General features: G+C 41.5%; 1 protein-coding gene across 2 annotated transcripts in view; it reads left to right on the forward strand.

Annotated features, from left to right (window-relative positions):
• The first annotated feature begins 1,577 nt into the window (after positions 1 to 1,577).
• The window catches only part of LOC103456687 (cadherin-18), a 125,654-nt gene continuing 114,815 nt past the window's right edge, over positions 1,578 to 12,416 (forward strand). For both annotated transcript variants that reach the window (XM_008396400.3, XM_017301987.2), the window contains exon 1: positions 1,578 to 1,907. The gene's annotated coding sequence lies outside the window, so the exon portion shown is untranslated. The remainder of the gene's footprint in view (positions 1,908 to 12,416) is intronic.

The following is a 12,416-nucleotide window of genomic DNA, read 5'->3' on the forward strand; positions in this document are numbered from 1 at the left end:
TCATTAAACGTCACAAACGCAGCTGCCAGCTTCCACGGCCACAAGCTCTCAGGTGGAAGCAGTGGAAGGATACTGGCCACCCCCCCGGTCCAAACAGTGGCTGTCTTCCCTCATTATTTTGACCCTCAGAAATGGTCATTATGTCCAATTTGGACTTAAAGTAACTGGAGCACAAACATCCTTTCACTTAGAAAGATAAAGTGGACTTTCCTCTTTATTCCTCAGCAAATTGGGACAACTCTCCATGTTTGAGTCAAAATACTTTATTACTTTGAGTAACCGTGAAAATAGTAGATGTTAAATTAATATTATACATATCCTGTAGTAAAATATATACAACTACTTCCCCTAATTTATTATTACATTAAATGAAAACATACATTTTAATGTGCCAAATGCCACAATGATGAGACAATACCTCAGATTTATTGATTATTGTCTTCAAAACCAGAGTCCTACATACATTTCCTGGAGCTGGATGATTTGGGTCAAACATTCTGGATTTCCTTCCTCAATCGTCTCATAGTTGTTGGACTTCTGGCCCATTCCTCCTGACAGGTTCGTATGCTGTCTGAGTCGCATGCATTTCCAGATGTGCTCATAAATTCCCTGTTGGATTCTGGACAACACTTAAACATTGACTTTGTTGTCCTTAAGCCACTTTGTAACCATTTTGGCTGTATGTTTGGGGATATTGTTCATTTGGAAGACCGATATGTGTCCAAGCATTAACTTCCTGGTTGACGTCTTTAGACGTTGCTTCAATGTTTCTACTTTTTGTCTTTTCCTCATGATTCCATTTATGTTATGAAGTGCACCACAGCCCCACAACATGATGCTGCCACCCCCACACTTCACAGTTGGGATGATATTTCCTGAGCTACCAGCATCAGCATTTTTCTCCACACACTCTTCTTGATATATTGGCTGATTTCTTGTGACTTTCTCATCATGTCAAACCAGAAAGCAGTTTGTTCCAGGTGTTAAAATACATCCACAGCTGAGCCTCCAAGTAACTCAGAAGTGCCAGTCAACCTGGTCTGGGCTTCCCCTCATTGTTTGAAGAGATAATAATCATTCTGTATGTAGCCTTCTGTCATAGAGGTCGTTAATCAAAAAAATCTGTCATATTATTGTGGCTTTTAGAAAATAGAAACAATTATCGTAATTCCAGCTGACTTTAATCAAGAGAAGTTTGATCTGATTTAACCTAAGACGGAGAAAAAAAAACAAGAAAGTGTGTTATTTTAATTAAATGTATGTAAATCTAAGAAACATATTAAACCATTAAAAAGTAAATTAATCTATTTTTCCTCTTTCAAGGCACGTCCATCTCTCCATTCAGGCTTGTGATGCTCTGCATTCAGTTGGGACACCCTTGGAAGGTGGGCTGTGTGCTTAAGCGTGTGAGAAAATAGAAATGGAGGGACAGGAGGGGGGGAAGCTAAGGTATCACTTCCTGATCACTATCTTATATAATCACGTGTTAACAGAGAAAGACAGGAGCTGAGGATGAGAGGGAGATAATGGAGAGAAAGGGATGGGAGAGGAAGAGGATCCGTGTGTTGCAGTTGCGGATTGAGCTGCAAAGCGACCAATGGGGCGCCGTCTGTCGGCCTGAGCCGCCGCAGTATCCGCGCTCCATTGGAGAACGTGCGCACAGCCGGTGCCTGCGCTCGCGCAGCCGTTCGCGCGCACACACGCGGATAGCAGAGAAGAGGAGAGCAGAGAGTGGGATCTCTGCAAGCCGCGCACAGAAGCTTTGCCCCGGTGAGGATGGCAGCGGGCTGACCGAGGCGGGAAACCGGAGGAGGGCGGATAAATACGGAACAAACTCTTTTAACTCGTGCTTCGCTTTTCTGCGTTCGGAAGCTGTCGCGTGTGTTGAGGAGGGTGCGCGCGGACAGGTAAGGAGATGAACAAGTTTTTTTTGTACCGTCTGTGCATGGGAGCGATTGGAAGTTGACATTTGCGCTTGTGCGCGCGGCTTTAGACGGGCGTGTGCGTCCCCGCAAATTGGCTTCAGCCGGTCAATTAGGTTGGAGTCGGGCTAAATGAAATGAAGTGCGTTTGGCGAGGCGAGTTTTGACTGTGCCAGCGTACAGAACGGCGCGGACTGCGCGCACCAGTCGTTTTTTCCCCTCCTGTAATGAGTGCACACAACGCCTCAGTGGAGTTATGAATGATTGACAGGCTGAATAACAGAGTAAGAGTCTAAGGGGGTGCCCGATCCCCTCCATCAACACCATCTTTAATGTGGGGGGGCAAAAAATAAAAATAAATCTGTGTTGTTTGGATTTCTGTGCAAATGTGCGTGGAAAGATGCGACGCAAGTGTCCTCGTTCATGTTGCGTTGACGGGGTTCGGCTGTGCGCAGGGAGAGCCGTATGGCTGCCAGTTTGCATGGCATCCTTTAAAGGTGCTCACCTCTCATCGTGAGTGTTTGGGCTGCAGTGGGTAAAGGAAACGTTATCTGTGGGAAGGACTTGCCTGCTGCTGTCTAAATCCAACAAATGGAAGTCTGTGTTACTTCTATCACTAGAAAGCAGAAGAAGTGGAAAGGGTTAATTCAGATGGCTTTTCCCTTCTCTTAATTGGGGCCCTGGGGATTTTAGAGCTCTTACTTTCTGCATATTGCAGTTATTGTCATATTTAGTAGAGTAGATCTCAACAACAAAGTAACAACTTAATTACCAGTAAAGGTAGCATCTATTTACAATGCAAAGCAAATATTGCCACATTAAAACCACATACTCAATGTATTTCAGTAGGATTTTAAGTGATATGCCAAAACATATGGAAGCAAAATGATATCCAATTAAAAAAATGTGTGCTGCACATTTATATTCACCTCTTCAGAGGCAATAGTCTTGGAAGGCTTGTCATACCTGAAGAGATTTTGCTCAAATATCTTTGTAAAATAGCTTCAGCTCAGTCAAATTGGAGGGATACCTGGTTTGAACTATTTTACTCCAACTTTGCACATGACAAGTTTAAGAAAACTATTCCCACATTATGATGCTGCAACTACCTTGGTCACCATGGGAATCTCAATCTACTTGATTACTGTGTCCAAAGTTAGTTGTTTTCTTTCTTCAAGGGTGATGCAACTTTAAAGGTGGTATCATCCTACTCTTAGGATGATGCTCATAGTTTTATTTATCAGACGTTTTATAAAACAAGAAGTATTGTCTGAAAGAAAATGGCCTCACATTGCACACCTCACTAATGTGTCAAACATATCATTTCTTACCATATTTATACATTTCTTTCATAATGTTCCCCCAAAACTCGACCACAGATCTTCCAGTAGCACATGAGTCAACAGTTCCAGCTAGCTTGAAGTGAAAACCAGCTTGTGGTCTCCTTCAGAGACACTATCACCATCAACACTTTCCTGGATGGTGTTGAAGGGAAATGAGGAAGCTCACTTAATTCTGAAGAAGCTCAAACAGCCAGTGCTGGAGTTTGAAATGTTCTGGTCAGATGCCCGGTTTAATCTGGCAAGTGCAGCGTTCTGGAATATTAACATACGCAGAATAAATCACACCAGATGTACAAAAATATCAGTGTTTTGAGACTTTGGATGGGATTAGATGAACACCATTACGTTGATATTTTAGTGGCAATGGCCAGAAAAATCTCTCTGACTTACCATCCATCTGTTCTACCTTGTTAATCCTTTCAGGGTTTCAGGTATTTATCTCCACCACTATGCACAACTATGTGTTCACACCTGAAAGACTGTCATCTAGTTCATAAAACATCTTTTAATATCAAAATGAGCAATGAAATTTCAAATTATTTCATCGATCAATGGTGCATTCACACCAGTCCTGTTTAGTCTGTTTTAGTTGAACTCCAAGTCATCTTTGTTTACAAAAAAGTGAACTGTAGTCTGCCTAAAAGTCTCGGTTCGGTTGAAGTGAATTCTGGGATGATTCGAATGCAAACGTGGTGCAAGTAGGCCGGTGAGCGCTCCAAAAGCAGGAAGCAGACACAGCACAGGGCATTATGGGTAACTGCAACCCAAACAAATGTGGTAGTTTGACGCTAGCGGGAGAAATGGCTTGTGGTCTTTTGACGAGGGAACTCTTGCAAATCCTACGGCTAAAGTCTGATGCTACTCAATTTTTGTCCATATTTTGTGAAAAGGAAGTTGTGCTCATGTCATCTTTGGAGTTTAGGTTGTCATTTCATTGGTTCTGGGTGTCGGGCAGTGACGTAAAGCAGTGGTCCCCAACCTTTTATTACCGCGGACCGGTCAAGACTTGGAAATTTTGCTGCGGCCCGGGGGGAGGGTGGGAGAACCGCCTTATCTGGTGTTCCCGCTAAATCCTGAATATGCCCAATTTGGGTTGTCTTGACCCTTTTATCGCAGCCTGTGGGGTTTTCCCTGACTGGGAACGAGAATAAAACCAGCTGAATATGACAGGTAGCCAATCAGAAAGCGCAGTGACGTAGAACAGAGGGGAATCCCAAACAGCTGACACACCGAGAGTCCGGTGGATATTGGAGATATGTGGAAATGTTTATTATATGTAAAGGTCATTATTGAGTTAAAAATGTTAACTATGAAAAAACATATTCACCTCCAAATCATAGTGCAGCAAATAGAGCGGCTGCTCCCGTCGTTTTTTATCCACCGCCTTTTCTTTTTGTTACGTCTTTTATCTCTTAAAATGACTCCACAAACTATCACTATTGTTTCTACATCGTCATCCGTGTTTGGTTATTCTAAATTCCCGTATGCTATGTTGAGGGTTTTACTGGATTATCCTCTGGAATCGGGATGTTTGTGAGTGGAATCGGTTCGTGTGGTGTGTTGTTCCTGCCGTGTGGCTGGAGACACGAACCGATCGAACCTGTTGTACGTTTTATCAGCACTGTGGTCACAGAGGTTTGGAGAATCGGCCGACAATTCTTAAATCTTTCCGTCTAAACCAGACTTAAGACTCACAAGCTCTACTCATCTCCTCTCGACCACTGCCCAAACGCTCTCTGACTCTGGTCTATATGGTAACGTTTACATATCCCTTCAAAATAAGATACAGATGTGCCACAAAAACGAACATTTTATTTTTGTGAAAATTTTAACTCACGATACTGACTAACGGAGCCCTGAGCTTGTTTCTCTGCAATGAGACGCTCCCATCTGGGAGTGATGGGAGACAATGACACCTGAAGTGTTGCTTATATCCACAGCCTGCTTGGTCTCTACGTGGTGAAGCAGCTTGAAGCTTCATTGCCTCATTAGCAGCCGGTCGCCACATGTTACCCAGAGCAGCTTGTAATGTGGGACTCACCTACCGGTCCGGGATAAATCCATTCTCCTGTCTCTTCTCTGGGCCTTTTCCCCTTTGCAAAGAAACTTTCCAAAGACATCTGATCTGTTTCTTACTCATTTTGCTGCTTGTGGGCTCAGCGTTGGCGCCCAAGTAACCGAGAGAATCCGGTTAACGGATTTTCAAAATAAAAGATCCTTCAGACTCAAATAATACATAAAACGGAAATATTTAATTATTTCTTGCGCGGCCCGGTACCAATTGGTCCACGGACCGGTACCGGTCCACGGACCGGGGGTTGGGGACCAAACGACTCAATACCAGTTATGACTTTAAAGCAGTGGTCGCAGTTTTCATATCACTATAAATTATAAGATATCTCTATTTAGTTTAGTTTATTCAGGTTACATTTCCTGAATAGCAACATTTATTTGATCAGGAATAGTTAGTCTAAAAAAAACATTTGAATTACTTTAAGGGTGTTTCAGTGCTGTGATAAATCACACCCACAAAAACCATCGTGGTAATAAGCAGACAGAACAATCATTTACCATTAGGAAGCTGAGATTACCAGTTGCTCTGAGCGTCAGTGACCACCTATAAAAATGATGGAGGACCCCTCGGCGTGCACCGGCCATCAGCTGTCCAGTAGTAATCTGAGATGAACTGCAGATGTTCTGAAATGAAAAACTAGTCCTTCTGACACGGCTTGTTTATATAATAGTGCATGTTTGTCTGGCCTTGTGGATGAAAGAGTCTCAGGGTTAATTGGGCCATCATTGGAGCCCAGCGGTTCAGTCGATGCATTGTTTCCTCTAAACACACACCTGAATGCTACAAGTCAAGCTGGCATGTGATGCAGATATTGTGATAACCCCAATAAAAATTAACAGTTTAATCACTTTAATCCTCCTTTGACACCAGTGGCAAGAACCCCTGATGTGTTGTGTCAACCGAAGTGTGAATGCTTGTGTATGCATCAGTCACACTCAAAACACAGCATACATTTTAATGGGGCATGTTGCGCAGCATGCCAGCAATTTGCAGTATTGCTAATAATCATTTGACACAACAAAAAGTGCAATTTACATCACACATTTGACTTACTGGCGCTATGCTGTTGATTAAGGAAGCTTCCTTCACATACGGTGAAGGTATGGAGCAGATTTCCACAGGTGTACCACTTGTTTTTACAAAAACCTTCCATTATATTGCGCTTACACTTTTAAGCCCCATTTTAAATGCAGTGTTGCTTCGAGCAGTCAGTCATCTGTACATGAGAGTCTAATAAAAGGACCTTCCAGATGTATTTATCCTAAATATAAATAGAAATTGGACATTTTTTCAACAGGAACACTAACGTCAGGCTTGAGGCATCCCAGAAGCATCTGCCTTTTCATTGACCATATAAATGAACATATTGGAATTATGAAAATAAATTCACTTAATGGAAACATGCCAATTTCAGAAAAGTCGCGTTTTTCAATAAAACGTTTTTGCACTAGGATGTTTTTTTTTTTTTTTTTTTGGTTGTATCAAAATTTGTGCATTTCACAAAAGGCAATGGAAACTCTTTTTTTTGCATCTTGTCATGTCATCAACATCCAAACGTTACTACTGCCAGAAAAGATGAAGAGGATGACAGGAAGTAGCAAGAATAAGCAAGCTTATTCAAACCATCATCATACTGACATAGCAGTTTAAAACTCCTTTAAATTATGTGTTAGGACGTGTGATACTTTTCCTGACCTAAAGAGTATAGCAGCGTTACCCTAACTTGTTGCTGCAAGTGGCCAGTCAGCTGTTAAATGACATGTTTTCTCCCAGACATTTCACCTTTTTCTCTTAGCAGTATTTATAGAATAGACTGACAATCTATCATAGATGACACTGAATTTTCACATTTTAAGAGGCAATTAAAGATGAAGGTCAGGTCTTACTATTCTGGTTTCTACTCATGTCACATGTCGTTTTAGAATGCTAAATTCGGTGTAAAAACATAACATTGTGACATTTAAAGTCAGCTTCTTCTACTTTTGGATAGAAGGTCAGATATTCTTAAAAAGAAAGCTATAACTGCAAACTCTGAGCAAGCTTTCTTTACACTGAGTGCAAACAACCTCAAACAAACGGGCTGCCCCCAGGATTCATGGTCCATGTTAGAATTGGCTCACTCCAGGTGGCTACAGTGAGCCCAATACAGTTTCAGTCACATCACTCGCAGACTAGACAGGAGGGAGAATAGTGGATTACTATAACAACAGCACAGCCGCAAGGCTTTTTAAAAGATGAATCACGCCTTTCCCCCCCCCGACATTCTCTTCCCATCATGGCAAACAAAACCTGGTAAGTGACGGGCTCATCCTGCCACGCAGGGCTTTGATTCCTGTGGGAGCTGTGGCTTTGAAAAGGCAAGTGTTGATGAGCCTTGTCAGTGATGCCATCTTTTCTTTAAATCCAGAAGGTGATGAAGGAAAATAATCCCCCTGCTCCGAATGCACCCGTGTCACATGGTGGTGTGGCTTGCAGATATAAATGATGCATAGAATTTTCAGTGTTACATTTCATAGACATGCTTACCCCGACAGGGACGTGTGCTGAGCTCAAACAAACATGAGTGCTCACATTGAGCATCAAACGGGCACAAAACACTGCGTTTTAGATTCCTGGCAGCAGACACAGCTGTTCATTTGAAATTAGTTAAAGAGGAAACAGGCAGTGAGGAGCGAGAACCGCTCGCAGCAGGGAAAACGGAGCACCACCTAGTGAAAATTAGATTATCCCTCAATGGGTTTTGTTTTGATATTCCTATTGATGTGGGTAAAAATTACTGGTCAGTGCTGCTTTTTCATTTTACACACTCCTTGTTCAGATTTGGCTCTGACGGTTTAATTTTCTGCCTAGTAACTACTGTCAATATATAAACCTTTAATCTAAACAAAATGAGTCCATATCATAATAAAAACCAACAAAAGAGAACAACCAACCATCACAGAACGTCTTCCAGGATATCTTGTGTTGCCATTTGTTAGAGGTGACGGAGCGCTAACTACTAGCTTATTTGACTCATTCAAATTTATTCATGTAGTTCTTCAATGACTGACATTTGACTTGCTGGGAGCCTGAGGAGGATTCCAAATGCATCCTGAAAAGACACTTGCAGTTTCTTCATTACAGCTTTACTACAGTTGCAAGACAAGTGAGCCGTATAAAGAGAATTACAATAGGCTCGAAAAGGGAGCACTTCAACATCGCCTGTGCCAACATATTAGCTTGCATATAGAGCTGGCAGAGCTGTCTCTTTGTATCGACATCACAGAGATCACTTCCTAGAATGTGACTTAAATATTTCACTTTACTCACCACATCTGCATGTATTGGATCATTTACAAGAAGCTTGAACTGTACAATCATGTCATTCAACAGACAAATTATAAAAGAAAACAGGAAACGAAACTCCACCTTGTTTGACTCCATTAGATACAGAGAAAGATTCATTATCAGAAATGTAAATTCTAGTTAAATATACATATACACCTGCTACTTTGCAGATTTAACAAACGGCTTATAAATGTGACAATAAGAACTATGCATTTCTTCTTTTTTAGCACATAGCACAGCAATCACAGCCCCACAAACACAAATACTAGTCTTGAAAAACATTCATATCATACATGTGGACACCAGCTGCAAAGAGGTGTGAAAAAAACCAAAACTCTTATCGTGACAAGAAATTTATCAAGATAAACGATAATCAATGTGCTCAGCCTTAACACTCCCTGCTTTTCTAATTACAAGAGCTTTAAAAAACACATCAAATGCCATTAATAGTTTGTCTCTTATAGTACAGCTACTGTTTTAAAGTCCACCTTTTTTTATACATTTTTGTTTGTCAGCTGTTTGAATGGCAGGTTTGTCACATGACTTGTCTCTATTTTCTTCATATAAGTTTCTTTAGTTATGTTGGCAATGATATCAGCTGCTGTTGGACATTATTTGAAGATTCCTGAAGATCCAGAGAATCAGGATCTTTGTGATTATGGGTTCCATTGTTGGTGATGGCGTTATTCATTTAAAAGTTTGCACTGATGGTCTCTCTTTGTGCACAATGAAAAAACTCTATAAAACGAGTTTTATTCTGTAAATCCACACTAGGTTTGCTCAAAACTTACAGAATCTGCGTTTCCACCAACCTGAAACTTTACAACAAAAACTCAACAGGAGGCCGATTCCACTTGCATACGAAGTTTGACAGCACAATACAATCTCTGATGTGCCTCACCAATGATATCAGAAAGTCATTATTGAGAAAGTGTTGTGACTTTTAGCTGGAAATCAATGTTTTTGTCATATTCTCATCTCGATGTTGGAGTTTTACAGTAGGACACAGAGCAGTATGCATCATTCTGACATTATTGCACTATGGGTTTCTTCAGTATGGGTGAAAGTAACATTAGAATGATTCATCTCCTACTCTCTCTGGCAGTGACGAATGACCAACAAAGCATTTCCTTTAAGAGCTCTCAGCACTGTAAAAGGAAGTTTGATTGTGGGCAAGCAGCTACAGTGGGCTGCTGCATTATGGTGTTTATGCTTTTCATCTCAAGAGCACGCGATAAATGAAAACCCTCTCCTGCACGGACTTCAAGGAAACCAAAAAACAACAGCTTTAGAGGTTTCTTGATGCTCAATAATTCACTAGATCACCTTCCAGGGATGTTTTCATTGGTAAATGTTAAACATTTTAGACTTGAGAACTCAAAATAGGATTTAAGCAGTCAAGTATCATGAAATGAAGTTTGCTATTGTGTTCCAGTGGTATAGTACTGTCAAATTCAGGTGATCATTGCAAGTCTGTCTGTATCAGGTTATTGATTTTGCTCTATTATCTTAGGTATTCATGTTGCCATGGTGGAAATAATCTACTTGTATATGTTGTGGTAACTGTGCCTCAGTGGGTGTCTTGCCATAAAATAGTTGTTTGATTCCTTCTTGCGGGCTGCACAGTGGCGCAGTTGGTAGAGCTGTTGCCTTGCAGCAAGAAGGTTCTGGGTTCGATTCCCGGCCCCGGTCTTTCTGCATGGAGTCTCCATGTTGTCCCTGTGCATGGTGGGTTTTCTCCGGGTACTCTGGTTTCCTCCCACAGTCCAAAAACATGACTGTCAGGTTAATTGGCCTCTCCAAATTGCCCCTAGGTGTGAGTGTGTGTGTGCATGGTTGTGTGTCCTGTGTGTCTCTGTGTTGCCCTGCGACAGACTGGCAACCTGTCCAGGGTGACCCCGCCTCTCGCCCAAAACGTTAGCTGGAGATGGGCACCAGCACCCCTCCCGACCCCACTGAGGGAAAAAGCAAGAAATGGATGGATGGATTCCTTCTTGCCCTCTAGGCAAGACACTTCACCACAAGCTGCCTGCTGATCATCTTATTGGTGGATGAATGTGTGAGACTCTGTATTAATGAGTGAAATGGGTGAATGTGACAATAGGTAGAGCCGAGCATAAAATCAATAACAATGTACATTGCAAAAGATCAATATCAACAGAAAATAAGTGTGATAGAATATTCAATGATTTCACTGAAGTCTGATCCAGAACTGCACACAGTGGACAATAAATGCTCTCAGAACCAAAACCCAGATGAGGTGGAAGATGACGGCTGGATGGCAAGCCGCTCCCGATAGTGTGTTAAATAGTGTTGTGTTTGGGTAGCTCAGCTTCCCAAGATGTATATTCTTTGTATTAGATGGTCTCTAAAAAAACCAAAACATTAATAGGCACATTTTCTGTGAATATTTACACATTTTGTTCCACAAAAAAACCAAACAAATAGGTAAATCTTTGTATACTTAGCCACAAATAGATGCTGTTTTAAATATTTAAAGTGGAATAAATGTGGTTATCCTCTCATGTTGGTCTCCAGAAATGGTAATTTCTTCATTATAGTAGAATTGTTTATTCACAGGACTGTGCATTTTAAAGTGCAAGAAACATAAAAGCTCGACTTCCTGCCAGTGTAGTTGTTGTAAATCTGAGAGGCTGTTAGTTTAAGAACCACTTATACCAGAAGATGCTTCAGCACCAACTTAAGGTGTTGTGTTGGGTTTGGCTTTGGCCTTGTGGCATCAGGAAACCATTGCTCATCTGTAATGAGTCAAAGTAAAGGAAGATTTTTTTTTTAAAAAGTCTTATTTTCACCTATAGATGTAAAACGTTTGAATAGCTTTATATATTGTAAAACTACAAAAAACATTTTCCAGTTTGATGGATATGAGCCTTATTCCCTCTGCATTTTTGTTCTGTGTTTTAGGTCTTAGAATGACTTTGCAGAATGTAAAAACAGCCATTTGATTGCCAATATGCTGCATGAATAGTTAATGCTCTATTAGAGGGTTTGGATTTCCATCTCCCATTCGTGAGTGTTTGCTCAGAGACGTTGCCTTTTTTTAAATAGCTGTAAAGGATGAACTGTCATTATGTAATCGCTGTGCGTTTGTGTCTGGCATCCTGGGGGCTGCCTCAAAGTGCTTCATTTTTGTTCTCTGCTTTAAAGCGTCGGGTTGATGGGTAATGCCTTTTGGTCTCACTCTGGGTGCCTCACCCTTTTTTCTTTTTTTTTTTATGGAAGAGCTGTGTTCTAGTCACCTGGGTGCGTCTCGTTTCACACTTACCCCCCGTCAGATTTACATTTTAAGCTTCAGGCATTTCATTTACACATTTGTAGTCAGCAAATCACACAGAATGGGGCGGCAGATATTCAGCAGTTTGCTGGAGGAGAGCTCAGCAGAATGGAGTGAAAGCATGCTGATGGACATTATTGGAGTGAACATAAAATGACAGGGATTGAATAAAACGGTGCAAAACATGTGTTTTCACACGTCCTCCACTGTGGAACAGCAGCAGAGTGGCTTTTTAATTTACATTCCCTGCATATATTACTGTATAGAGTCTATTTTAGAAGCTGTGTAGAGTCCTGACAGGGTGGAAGGGGGGGAGTCGTGTCAGGTAGTTGTCAGTGTCGCAGTGCAAAGAGAAACCCAGATGCGTGGCACTGATAAAACATTAGTGTGCTGCACGCCTGCCAGGCCGGCTCACCCTTCACGATGCATCGCTGGGATGTTAATTGGACCATGCC

Source organism: Poecilia reticulata, chromosome 20, assembly GCF_904066995.2.
Source record: "Poecilia reticulata chromosome 20, P_reticulata-male-v2, whole genome shotgun sequence".
NCBI lineage: Eukaryota > Metazoa > Chordata > Actinopteri > Cyprinodontiformes > Poeciliidae > Poecilia > Poecilia reticulata.